Source organism: Aedes aegypti, chromosome 3 (genome assembly GCF_002204515.2).
Source record: "Aedes aegypti strain LVP_AGWG chromosome 3, AaegL5.0 Primary Assembly, whole genome shotgun sequence".
Taxonomy (NCBI): domain Eukaryota; kingdom Metazoa; phylum Arthropoda; class Insecta; order Diptera; family Culicidae; genus Aedes; species Aedes aegypti.
In genome coordinates, this window is record NC_035109.1 from 382,814,969 (window position 1) to 382,827,956 (window position 12,988).

At 33.8% G+C, this 12,988-nt stretch overlaps 1 protein-coding gene across 8 annotated transcripts in view; it reads left to right on the forward strand.

Moving 5' to 3' along the window:
- LOC5566546 (calbindin-32) overlaps positions 1-12,988 on the forward strand; it is a 302,845-nt gene that overhangs the window by 275,021 nt on the left and 14,836 nt on the right. The gene's annotated exons all lie outside the window — the stretch shown is intronic.

Below are 12,988 nucleotides of genomic sequence, written 5' to 3' on the forward strand. Positions count from 1 at the left end.
TCTTATTTTGCATGCTTTGGGGATTAGATCATAAAAAATTGGTAAATCATACTTGAAATTTTACGTATTCATCAATAAAACCAGTGCTTTATACAAATTTGGCGACCTGTAGCTAAAAATTGTGACGTGCTGGAATATTTCTAAGAACAGCATAAGATTCAATAACCCCAAATCTACTAGAGACACTTAACTTAATCCTTGAGATACGCAATTAAGTCATTTTTGTTACGCTGTGTTATTGGATACCTATAATGAAAAATCAAATATGAGAAATCATGATTTATTTCTCTCATATGTTATCACATTTTCCCTCGGTACTAGACAAAACAATCAAGAAATAATATTTTCGATAAGGTCCCATATCCATTTTGACCCTTTCCAAAACATAGTCCAGATAAATTTTGAAAAAAACTAAATAAGCAAAGTGGCTAATTAAAATTCTACACATCCAGAAAATTCTTTTGAAATCTGAGAGGGTGCTACCAACATATGTGCGAGTTGGCGCGAAATGCGTCCACAGACTTTGCTTTGTTCAGGGATTTCTTCAGAACACTTTAAGAAGTATTTCTAGAGATTTTTTTTTTTCGAAAATGCTCTTGTAAAAGCCTCTACGAATACTCGCAATGATTTTTGGTATTCTTTGAAAAATTGAAAGAATTTTCTCCCAGATTTTCTTTATTAATTTGTAGAAGAGAACCTTCTAGAAATATTCGGTAAATATCTTTAGCCATAACTTTAAAGGTTCCTCAGGAATTATTGCAGCAATTTCTGCATAAATCTGATGATCTTTTGTACTGTAATCTTTTACGGAGATGAACCAGCCTAGGGTCGAAAATCTCCTTAATAAAGCTATAATAATAATAATGTACTGTAATCAGCTTTATTCTCTTTGTCATGAGTAATTTCCAAAATGCTATGGAAATCAAAACTTAGATCAGTACTTTTAGCATATTCGTGCATCTGATTGCCGGATTTCAGAATAATTGGCCATCAAAAACTTTTTTAGAAATTATGCCACATTGCATGCAATAATGCCGAAAATGACGTTTCTGTGATTAAACCCGTTAAAATCTTATGTTTTTTTTACTTAATATAACCAACGTTGAACAGAAGGCACTATTTTTTAGTCCCTAAAATTTTGCGTCCATTTTGCTATCAAGTTTTTGTTATTGTGAACTTCCTGTGATATTTGTAAGCCACTGGAAATCACAATTTTATTTCTCACTTCCATCTCAAATTCTGAAATGTATCACGTTAAAAAGTTTGGGTGATAAACCGTCGAAAGATAAAACGTAATATTCTATAACGTCAAAAGGACAAAACACGTCGAAAAGACAAAACCTCGAAAGGAGAGAATAAAGTGGGAATGGATTTTGTAACATTGTAACAAAACGCTGTTGAAAATTTACTGCCTTCAACGTTTTGGCATTCGTCGTTTAGTCTTTCAACATTGTGTCCCTAAACGAATCTATGATAAAAGGTCGAAATACAAAAGGTTGAAAGGACAGAAGGTCGAATGACAAATGGTCCAAGGACAAAAGGTCGAAGAGCAAAAAGAGAGGGACAAAGGTCGAAAATCTTGTTTCAAGGAAGGAAAAAAATTCCATCAAGCAAATAATTTTTGACCTTTTGTCCATAAACCCAGAATTAGCGTATAAGGTCCAAATCAGACGATGGCTAGATAAAAGACACAAACGATTTTTACAGTAGCGCCAGTACTAAGAAAACTTTTTTTTTCTGTTGAAACACCGCACAAGTTCTGCTCAAAGTTTTTCTCCAGAATTCCGCTCAACACTCTAGCAGGAATAATAGCTGAAACACCAAAAGATGAGTTAATAAATCTCTTGTCCAGGATGTTCATGAATATAACTAAAACCAAGCAAGATCGTTATGCTGGAATTGGATTTATTGCTCCGAAAATTCAGAAAAGCATTTTACAGAGAATCGCCTCATGGATTTTAATGCATACCCAGGTAACCAATAAAGCACTTGTAACAGCATTCATCTAGCATTATAGGCGTCAGCATGACAATGCTTCGAATACAAATTGAACTTACAGTTGGTGATTCCACAAGTAATCTGTAAAGGTACATTTTTCATATTTTTAGTACAGATACAGATTTTCACGAAAAAGTACAGAATAGTACATATTTCTGAAATTGGAGATTTTTATAACACAAAATTTGAAAGATGCGTGAAAAAGAATGATGAAAGTGAAAGAAAGTAATCTCCACAAAACTATTATTGAAACATACTATTCCCATGGAATTATTTAATAATGATTTGATATGTAAAATTAATTCAATACCAATTTTTTAATTGAGCCTTCGGTACGGATAGAAATCAGAGTTGCTTGCTGTTACTATCAACGCTTGAAATTCGCTGATTTGTACAGGCCGACTGCGATACAATTCGAATCATTCCGTATCACATCAACATCATGCTGTCTACTCCATCATCAGTGCATTGATGGCGATAGACTATGGATATCACTGATGGGTCAAGTTTAGCCTTAAATTGAGCAATTAAAATGGCAATTTATTGGTACGATATTCTTGATAGTGCTGCAGACGGATTAAAACTGTGTGTTGGTCACTGAAAAACATTAATAGCGTGGGTAATTACCACGTGGTCACTCATTCTGCAGTGATTGTGATCTAGAGTGCGATGTCGCATCACCGCTCTTGGTTGTCAGATCAAAGTGATATTGATAGTTCGGAACTGATATTGATAGTTTTAGTCAGAGTTGCTCGATGTCACTATCAATGCTAAAAATTTGCTGATTTGTACAGGCCGACTGCGATACAAATCGGATCATTCCATATCACATTAACATCAAGCTGTCTACTCCATCACCAGTGCATTGATGGCGATAGACAATGGATGTCACTGATGAGTTAAGTTTAGCTTTACATTAAGCAGATAAAATGGCAATTTATCAGTACGATATTTTCGACAGTGTTGCAGATAGATTGAAAGTATGTGTTGGTCACTGAAAAACATTAATTGCATGGATAATGACCACGTGATCACTCAATCTGCAGTGATTTTGATCTAGAGTGTGATGTCGCATCACTCCTGTTGGTTGTCAAATCAAAGTGATATTGATAGCTCGCAAGTGATATTGATAGTTTTAGACTATCAGCCATCAGCTGATATGATTGATATTAAGCAAGTCTGGTTTTAGTCCATCAGCCATCAGATGATATGACTGATATTGTGCAACTCTGATAGAAATGTGGCAACATTGGGTATAGCTACAGGTTTTTGCGAAATATGTGGCTGCCTCAATGCAACACCTTATCAAAAAGCGTGATACTTTCGTGAAAGGACAAAAACTCAAATATATTCTCGTCTCCTTATCTCTCTGTTCACTACATTGTTATTGTGGTGATGATTTTTTTTTTCTAACTTTGCAACAACTGCGATTTGAACTAATCGAAAAAATGATCAATCGGGATCTGACGGTTATGCTCCACGCTGCATGATGGTCTATGAATGGTCAGTGTCGAGCAATAGAGTAAATCGCTACTTAAGTTGTATTCTATGCTTGCTACTTTATGCACGAGCAAGTTGTCGATGTTGGTGGGGTAATGCATCACCAACCGAAGGAACATTTTGCTGAACGAGAAATTCTTCGCTACCCAAGTAACCACTAGCCCGCTGTTTCGACTTTTTGGCCTTATAGGGCTATTATACGGCTAAGATAGGGCATGTGAGCTGTATTATAGCACTATATTAGCAAACAGGGCGAATTAAAGCGCTTTGGAATTGAGGAGAGACATTCCGTCTAGGATTGTTTTCAACATTGGCGGGTGATCGTTTTGTTGCGTGCGTTTGACTGAGGAGGATTTCTTTGAGAATTGTTGCGGACGGCGGAGAATTTTTTTTGGAGAGCAATCGAATTTTTTGAAGCTTCTTCTGTTTTTTTGGTCCTGTCAAGTGTCCAAGATTGAAGTTGCTTCTTTCAAGGAGAAATAGGTCAAGATTTCGATTGGATTTTGTTAAGTATATTTTTTTCTAGTTCATTTTTCTTTCTTTTAAGTTTAAACTTTGATTAACCACTTAACTTTTTATTATTTATTTATATTCCCCGCAGTTTTCTCGATATGGAAACTGACGGGGAATCTTCAAATTCTAAAGATGATGATCATTCTGATCTTCCTGCTTCAGATACTAAACCATTTAGAGTTAAAATTTTTCCTTCCACTTTCATTGGTCCTTATCCTGTATATTTAAGAAAGAAGGATAAACCAATTAATGCTCTTTTGATTTCGGCTGAAGTTTACAAAAAATATAAAACTGTTAAAGAAATAAAAAAAAATCGCTGGATAAATTAAGGGTAGTTTTTGGTTCTCGTGGAGATGCTAATGCATTCCTAGAATCTAATTTATTTGGATATTCATACCGCATTTATGCCCCTTGCGATTCATGCGAGATAAATGGCATAATTTATGACGAATCATTGAGTTGCGATGATATTCGTAATTATGGTTTAGGAATTTTCAAAAATAAATCTATTGCTCCCGTCAAAATTTTAGACTGTTATCGTTTGTCTAAATTAACTTTCAATGGGAATGAATCAAGTTGTATTCATTCTGATTGTATTAAAATAACATTCGCAGGTTCTGTTCTTCCGGATTTTGTTTCAATTAATAATGTTTGTTTTAGTGTGAGACTTTACTTTCCCAAACTTATGCATTGCACGCATTGTCTTTTATTTGGACACACTTCTACTTACTGTTCAAATAAACCTAAATGCTCCAAATGTGGAGATTCACATTCTTCATCTGAATGTGACAAACATTCTGATGCTTGCATTTATTGTAAACAGACTCATTTTTCTATTAAAGATTGTTCAGTTCATAAAGCTAACCAACAAAAATTTAATCAACAAATTAAATTCCAAAACCGATGTTCCTATTCAGAGATCTTAAAAGCTTCTGGGGATTTTACTTCTTCTAATATTTATGATGCATTATCTGACTATGATAATGATGATTTAAATAATGAGTCTAATCAATTTATATATAAACCTCCCACAAAAAGAAAAAGAACTAGCTTATTATCTAACAAAAATAATGAAAATTCTGATCCTCAGCCTACTACATCTTTTGATAAAAATTTTCCTCCACTTAATACTTCGTCCACTTTACAAACGATTCCTGGGTTTCAAAAAGTTGAAGGTGAACATACATTTGCTAATGAAAGTTATAGGGAAAATATTGATAATAATGAAAATTTCGAAAATTCCATTTTGAAAATTTTGGAACAAATTCTAGATTTATTAGGATTTAGTGATTTTTGGAAAAGTTTGATTAAAAAATGTTTACCCTTTTTTGCGTTTATTTTCGAAAAGATAAATTCTTTTGGACCCCTCCTTTCTTCATTATTTTCAGTGTAATGGCTACTACTAATAAATTAAATATATTACAATGGAATTGTCGTAGCATTATACCCAAAATTGATAGATTAAAAGCTTTATTATTTACTCACAATATAGATATATTTTGTTTAAGGTGAAGATGAATCGAAGCCAAACCTCAAATTTTCAAGAGCACAAATCTGGAGAACCGAACATCCGTTTGAGCTGAAAACTAAATCGATTGGTCACTTGCTGGTGATGACCAATCGATAAAGTTTTCAGCTCAAACGGATGTTCGGTTCTCCAGATTTGTGCTCTTGAAAATTTGAGGTTTGGCTTCGATTCATCTTCACCTTAAACGAAACTTGGTTAGTGGAAAATAAACACTTGCATATTACGACTTTCAATATTATTAGAAAAGATAGAAATGTTTCAGCAGGAGGAGTTTTGATTGGTGTTCGTGAAAATATTCAATTTAAATATTTAAATTTACATTTCAATTTTTCAATTGAACACATTGCTATTTCTGTTAAACATTTGAATAAGGAATTTTCTGTCATATGTTTTTATATCCCTCCAAATAATCATTTTTCATTATCAGAAATTAAGACTATATTAGATAATGTACCTTCTCCATTTTACATATTAGGAGATTTTAATGCGCATAACTCTGCTTGGGGTAGTAGAAATAGTGATGGTAGAGGTAATTTGATCCTGGATTTGATTGATAAATTGAATTTGAATATTCTCAACGATGGATCATTTACCAGAATTGCTGTTCCTCCTACTCATCATACATGTATTGATTTATCACTTTGTTCTAATAGTTTAACATTCCTTTCTTCTTGGAAAATAATTAATGATCCTAATGGTAGTGACCATTTACCTATTTTGATCGAAGTTTGTAATAATGACAATAGACAATCATCTAATGAATCCCTTAAGCCTGATTTATGTAAAAATGTTGATTGGATAAAATTTTCGGATCTTATTTCATTTTCGTTAACTTATTTTGATGATTCATTATCTCCACTTGATAATTATAAACAATTTTGCGAAATTATAATTAAATGTTTATTAAAATCTCAAAAATATAAAATTACTCCAATTTCTCCAAGGAAAAAATATCCTTCATTTTGGTGGGATAGTGATTGTTCTTCGGCTTTAAAAAATAAATCCGACGCCTTTAAAAAATTTCGTCGTTTTGGATCAAGGGAAAATTATTTTTTATACTGTAAAGCTGAAGCTAAATTTATTCGAATTACCAAATTTAAAAAAAGGAATTATTGGAGAAATTTTATAGAAAACCTTGATAAAGAATCTTCTCTTTCTTCTCTTTGGTCTGTTGCTAGAAATTTAAGAAATTATAACTCTTCTTCTCCAAATATTCAAGAATATTCTGAAGATTGGATTAATAAATTTGCCTCTAAAATTTGTCCTGATTTTGTTCCTTGTTTCATAAATTTTAAAAATTGTCAAAGATATAATTATTTTCCTGAACTAAGTGCTTCATTTTCATTAGAAGAATTAGATTTAGCATTATCTGTTACAAAAAACACGTCTCCGGGAATTGATAATATTAAATTTATTGTTTTGCAAAATTTACCACATGATGGAAAAATACATTTGTTAGAATTGTACAATTCATTCCTATTTCAAAATATTCTTCCTTCGGAATGGCGTTTTATTAAGGTTGTAAGTATTGTGAAATCAGGCAAGGATCCTTCATTAGCTGATAGTCGTAGACCAATAAGTTTATTGTCATGTCTTCGTAAGCTTATGGAAAGAATGTTACTTAATCGTTTAGAATTATGGGCTGAAAGTAATAAAAATTTTTCTTCTTCCCAATTTGGTTTCAGAAAAGGTTGTAGCACGCGTGATTGCACTGCTCTTCTAGCTTCACAAATTAATCTTTCGTTTAATAAGAAGCAGGATATGGTTTCAACTTTTCTTGATGTTTCTGATGCTTATGATTCTGTGTTATTAGATCTACTTTTTGAAAAAATAAAAAAAATTCAATATTCCAAATATAATTGCTAATTTTTTATACAATTTATTTTCTTTCAAAATTATGCATTTTTTTCATAATGGCTCTTCCAAATTGATACGATATAGTTATTTTGGTTTTCCTCAAGGATCTTGTTTGAGTCCATTTCTATATAATTTATTTACCAGTGACATATCATCTGTTATTCCGAATGGATGCTATTTTTATCAATTTGCCGATGATAAAGTTATTTCTATCAGCGGTAATAATAGAGAAATAATTCGTCATTTTATGCAATGTGCATTGAATAATATTGAAATTTGGGCAAACAATAATGGTTTTTCTTTTTCTGTTTCTAAAACTAAATTTATTTTATTTTCCCGTAAACGTTCTATTGTTAATATAAATTTATATCTTAATGGTCACGAAATTGAACAAGTTGATGATTACAAATATCTAGGAATATGGTTTGATTCAAAATTATTGTGGAAAAAACATGTTCAATATATCCAGATAATTTGTGCAAAAAGAATAAATTTCCTTAGAACCATAACAGGTACTTGGTGGGGGGCTCATCCTACTGATTTAATTACACTTTACAAAACGACCATTAGATCTATTATTGAATATGGATGTTTTACTTTTATAAATGCTAGTCAATCGCATTTTTGTAAGCTAGAAAAGATTCAATTTCGGTGTCTAAGAATTTGTTTAAAATTAATGAATTCAACTCACACTCAATCTATTGAGGTTTTAGCTGGAGTGATTCCACTTAAATCTCGCTTACATGAATTAAATTGTAAATTCATGTTAAATTGTTTTGTGAAAAAACACCCAATAATTGATGTTTTGAAATGTTTAAATGATATAAATCCAACTTGCAAAATTTTAGATTCATACAAATATTGTTCTTTTTTGAATATTGTTCCTACAACAATTTCTACATTCAATTATCATAATTTTGATATTAATGTTCACTCGTTTCACCCTATGATCGATTTATCGTTATATGAAGAATTAAAACAAATTCCTAGTAATAAGTATTTTCGTTTCGCTCCTTTATTTTTTCGGCGTAAATTTGTTGGATTAGATTCACATCAATTTTACTTTTCTGATGGATCATTAATCCAAAATGTTGCTGGTTTTGGAGTTAATAATTATTATTATGCTTATTTTTTCAAATTACAATCTCCTTGCTCAGCTTTTATAGCTAAGCTAACTGCCTTGTATTTTACTTGTTCTTTGATTAAAAAATGTACTCCAAATATTTTTATTATATGTTCAGACAGCTTAAGTAGTTTGAAAGCACTCAATTCAATCAATTTTAATTCTAAAACTCATCACATTATGTTGTTGCTGAAAAAATAATTATATTATTTGCATTCTCAGGGATACATCATTAAATTTATTTGGGTTCCTGCTCGTTTTAACATTTATGGTAATGAGCAAGCTGATTCTTCAGCAAAATTAGGGGTTCGTTGTGGCAGTATGTTCAACAGACAAATTTCTTCGTCTGAATATTTTACAGATTTAAAACAATATTCTTTAAATAATTGGCAGCTTTCATGGGATTTTAGTGATAAAGGACGATGGTGTCATTCATTTTTACCTAATGTTAGTCGATTTAGTTGGTTCAAAAATTTTGCTGTCGGAAGAAATTTTATTTGTACATTATCGAGGCTTATATCCAATCATTATATTTGTAATAGTTATTTGTATCGTATCAACATCAATGATTCTAATTTGTGTGATTGTGGTGTTGCTTATGAGGATATTGACCATATTGTTTTTCATTGTACGCGTTTTGCTATACCTAGAATTACTTTCTTTAGAAATTTGAAAATATATCATCGTTTGCTCCCTCAATCTGTTCGTGATATTCTGGGAAGTAAATTCTTACCCTCGTTGAAAATACTTGATAGATTTTTAAATGATGCTTTGTATTTCGTATGATTCTGCTTCGTTCTTTTTCCTCTTTTCAGGTTTGATGGAAACATTTTCAATAAACTCATTTAAGGATGGCATCAATTTGATTTCGAGTCATGGCCCTTTTTCAAGATTTTTGGCTCTGCAATGGATAAATGCCGCCTGAACCTTTAGATTTGTATGTTATTATTATTATCATTTTGTAATATAATTTTGAAAAGACAAAGAGGTTTTGTGCCTTTTTGAGAAGAATTTCATAAGGAAATCACTCAAAGGGGCTTTTCCCTCTTTCAAAATTTTTAGTTAAAAAATAAATAAATAACAGAGAATTTTTAAATAGTACTGCTTTTACTCCAAACGAACTGGAATATTCGTCTAAAACCTTAACACAATTTTGCAGATTTTCATCGTCGCTCTTATCAGTCTCGAAAGCTTCCCGGGAAAGCTGTTCTCGTCCATGATTTTTCATAGCTCTACGCAGTAGATACTATCGTATTTTTCGACATATGATGATGCGTTGAGACCTGGTATTCACGACATTTTGGGAGGATTTTCCATACGGTAAAGGTCTGGTCCGTTGTTGATCGACCGTCAACGAAGCCGGCTTGATAACGTCCCACGAACTGAGCACGGGCGATTATTTGGGATAACATTCTGTGTGCCGCATTTAGAATGGTGATAACTCGAAAGTTCTCACAATCTAATATGTCGCCTTTCTTGTAGATGGAGCATACTATTCCGTAGTTCACACATAGAATGTAAGATCTCAAAAAATCACGAAGCTTTATACGTCGCATGACAACGTGACATGACAAATTCGAAACCGGTTCCTCAGAAACCCGAATACCGGCTCCAAAGTGGCCAAATGGGCTCTATTCTGTACAGCTCAATCATAGAATGAAAACGTTTGCAAAATCATGGAGTTTGATGTGCCGTATGATAGTATTTTCTCTCTGAGAAGATTGAGAGAACCTCCACATATCGCTCTTGGTAACTATCATAATATGCAGCACATTATGAGAGACTAGTTATCGTATACTGCTACAACTTTGATCAGATCGGGGGGATAGCAGTGCATGATAAAACCCCTCTAAACAAGCTTCAAACCTGGGGGACACTCCTGCTATCGGAAGTTCGTGGACTGTTTTTCGTGTCATTAAAGTAAAACACCTACCCCCAACGGTAAACAAGCGAGAAAAATTGATTTTATCATTGCTCTATCTTTTGCGCTCTCGTTCGCTGCTCTTATTGGTCAGACTTGCAACAACTTGCGATACATTGCTGATCACGGACCGCAACAGATGGGATGTTTTTCTTCGCTTGCTTTGATCATGCTTCAAAATCAAATGAGAGCGAATTCTGCAATGCTTGCCCATACTCGGTTCCCCGGAACATCCAGAAATTGTGATCCGTGCCATCCGTTCCCATCGTATATTGTAAACATTACTATGATTTCAAATTACAAATCCATTTATTTCTAAATTGGCCTTTTGTTTCCGGAATAACTTCGGAACCAAGTGACTAATCCGGAAGCTAGAAGGATACCTGCTTCTAGTGTCAAAATTTGGTTTAAAAATATCGAATAACAAAAAAGTTGCATTTCAAACCTATATTTTTCGACTCTTGTTTAGAGAAATTGGTAACTGAAGGGTTAACGAGTAAATAAATGAAACATTACCACGACACAAATATGGCTTGGTTTTATCACAGGCATGAAACGAACTCACCAGTTGGAAATCCATCTCCGACTTAAGTTACAGTCCAGACATCAACATACAAAAGCTGTAATAGAATCCCTCCGATAGAATCACTCCGATAGCGTGCGAGAACACACTTTTAGAATTTGGCCTTGGAAAAGCATCCGTTCATCATGTTCAAATGTTACTGTTAACGACAAACTGTAAAAACTTGCGGACAATTTTGAATAATTTAGTCATTTTTTGTAGACTCAAGTGCTGTAAGACATTACCGAGCCAATTTGATATTATTATTCATATAATTTTAATTCCACAATCTGATGAACTATAAAAAGCTCTGATTTATTTTCAATGGTTATATGTATACCATTAAAAAGACGTTAATTCAAACCGGGCCCCACATATTATTATTATAATTGTTCCCAGACATGCACCTTAGCCATGGAAAACGACTGGGGTGCATAGATTTGATGGATTTGTTTATAACGACATTCTTTGGATTTCGAGATGCTTCTCCTTAGAGTCAAGCAAGGAAGCTTATGAAACTTAGGAAAGCCTATAACCAAACCACAATGGCAGTACATGCAAAACAGCATATCAGATATAACTAGGTATCCAGTAATGCTACGGAAGCAAAATTACACTTGATACCCACTATGAATTTGAATGAATGCAAAAGACACACACGTATTGTCCCTGTCAGGAGCTACATCGCACGCCGCAACGGAAGAGCACGCCCTAGATCCAGGTTAAACGATAAGCGACATTTTTCGTTCGTGTGCATTCTTGCGCAGCCTCCTTTCCGTTGTGCAGATTTTGGGCGACGATAGTGCACATTTGGAAAAGAACGGTGGATATCGGGCGTATCTTTCCCGAAAAGTGCAAAATTATTACAACAGAAATTGCAATGCTCCCATGGCGTACTTTATTGAGAGACATTTGGTTCGACCTGGGTTCAACGACTGAACATGATTACGAGAACATCGCCATAACTTGGAAGGAAAAAATAACTTAGCAGATTATAACCGACTTGGTTCCGTAAAATCATCTAGTTCGATTCAATCTTGTACATGTAATATTTCCTAATTGTATCCGGTACCCAAGGAAACAAACTGACTCCATGTCCTACACTGAAGTGCATCTCAAAAGTGCTCTCGAACTCAACAATCTGACGACGACGACGACGACAGCGATTCAAGAAGGCCAACCATCGCTTGGCCACCCCTTACGAGAAACTTATTTTCTGCTCCGAACTTGATATCAATTTTCCATCCCATTGCACGCGATACCGTCTACTACCAGTTACCTATAGGTAGCTGCTTACGATAACAACCACGTTTTCTTTCCTGAAAGTTTGACTTGCTTTGGGGTACTTTCTGTGGAAACCGAAGCTACCTTCACAAAAGAACATTCTGTCACATGTGCAACTTTTGCAAAACCCATCCACATAAGTAGCACCCTATCTCTACTTTGTAACAGTACAGCTTTCCATTCTTGCATGGGCGAAGCCAGGATGTTTGTCATGGGGAGGGGCAAGTGACCTCTAAAGATGCTTCATGCCTTGAAGCTAGAATTGAGATGTACTAGTTCTTACATAAAGGCTTGGAAACCACGTTCGGTTCATAGTGGGGCAAAAGTTTGTTTCTTGCCCCCACCGGTAGGGTAAAAATACGTTTAAGACAATTGGTTCGGCAAAATTTTAGCCAATATTCGGAAGATTCATTGCGTGTTATATATTTCTTTCCGACTGTTTTACTACACTTTTTATATTAAACTTTGGGAGGGATTATTAGAGTATGTTTAAAACTACAAATGAACTTTAACACTTCACTTTTTGCAAAAAAATAAAATACTAAAATCACTAAGGTGAGCAAATACCTTTAAACTCTAATATGTGTTGCTTATCTTGACAGATAGGCCTATTTCGTCTGCGACTTACAGACTTCTTCAGTGTCGAGTGCTCGACTTGACTCGACTGTTTTAGTTTTCTGGTAATGTTGATTATACCAGATC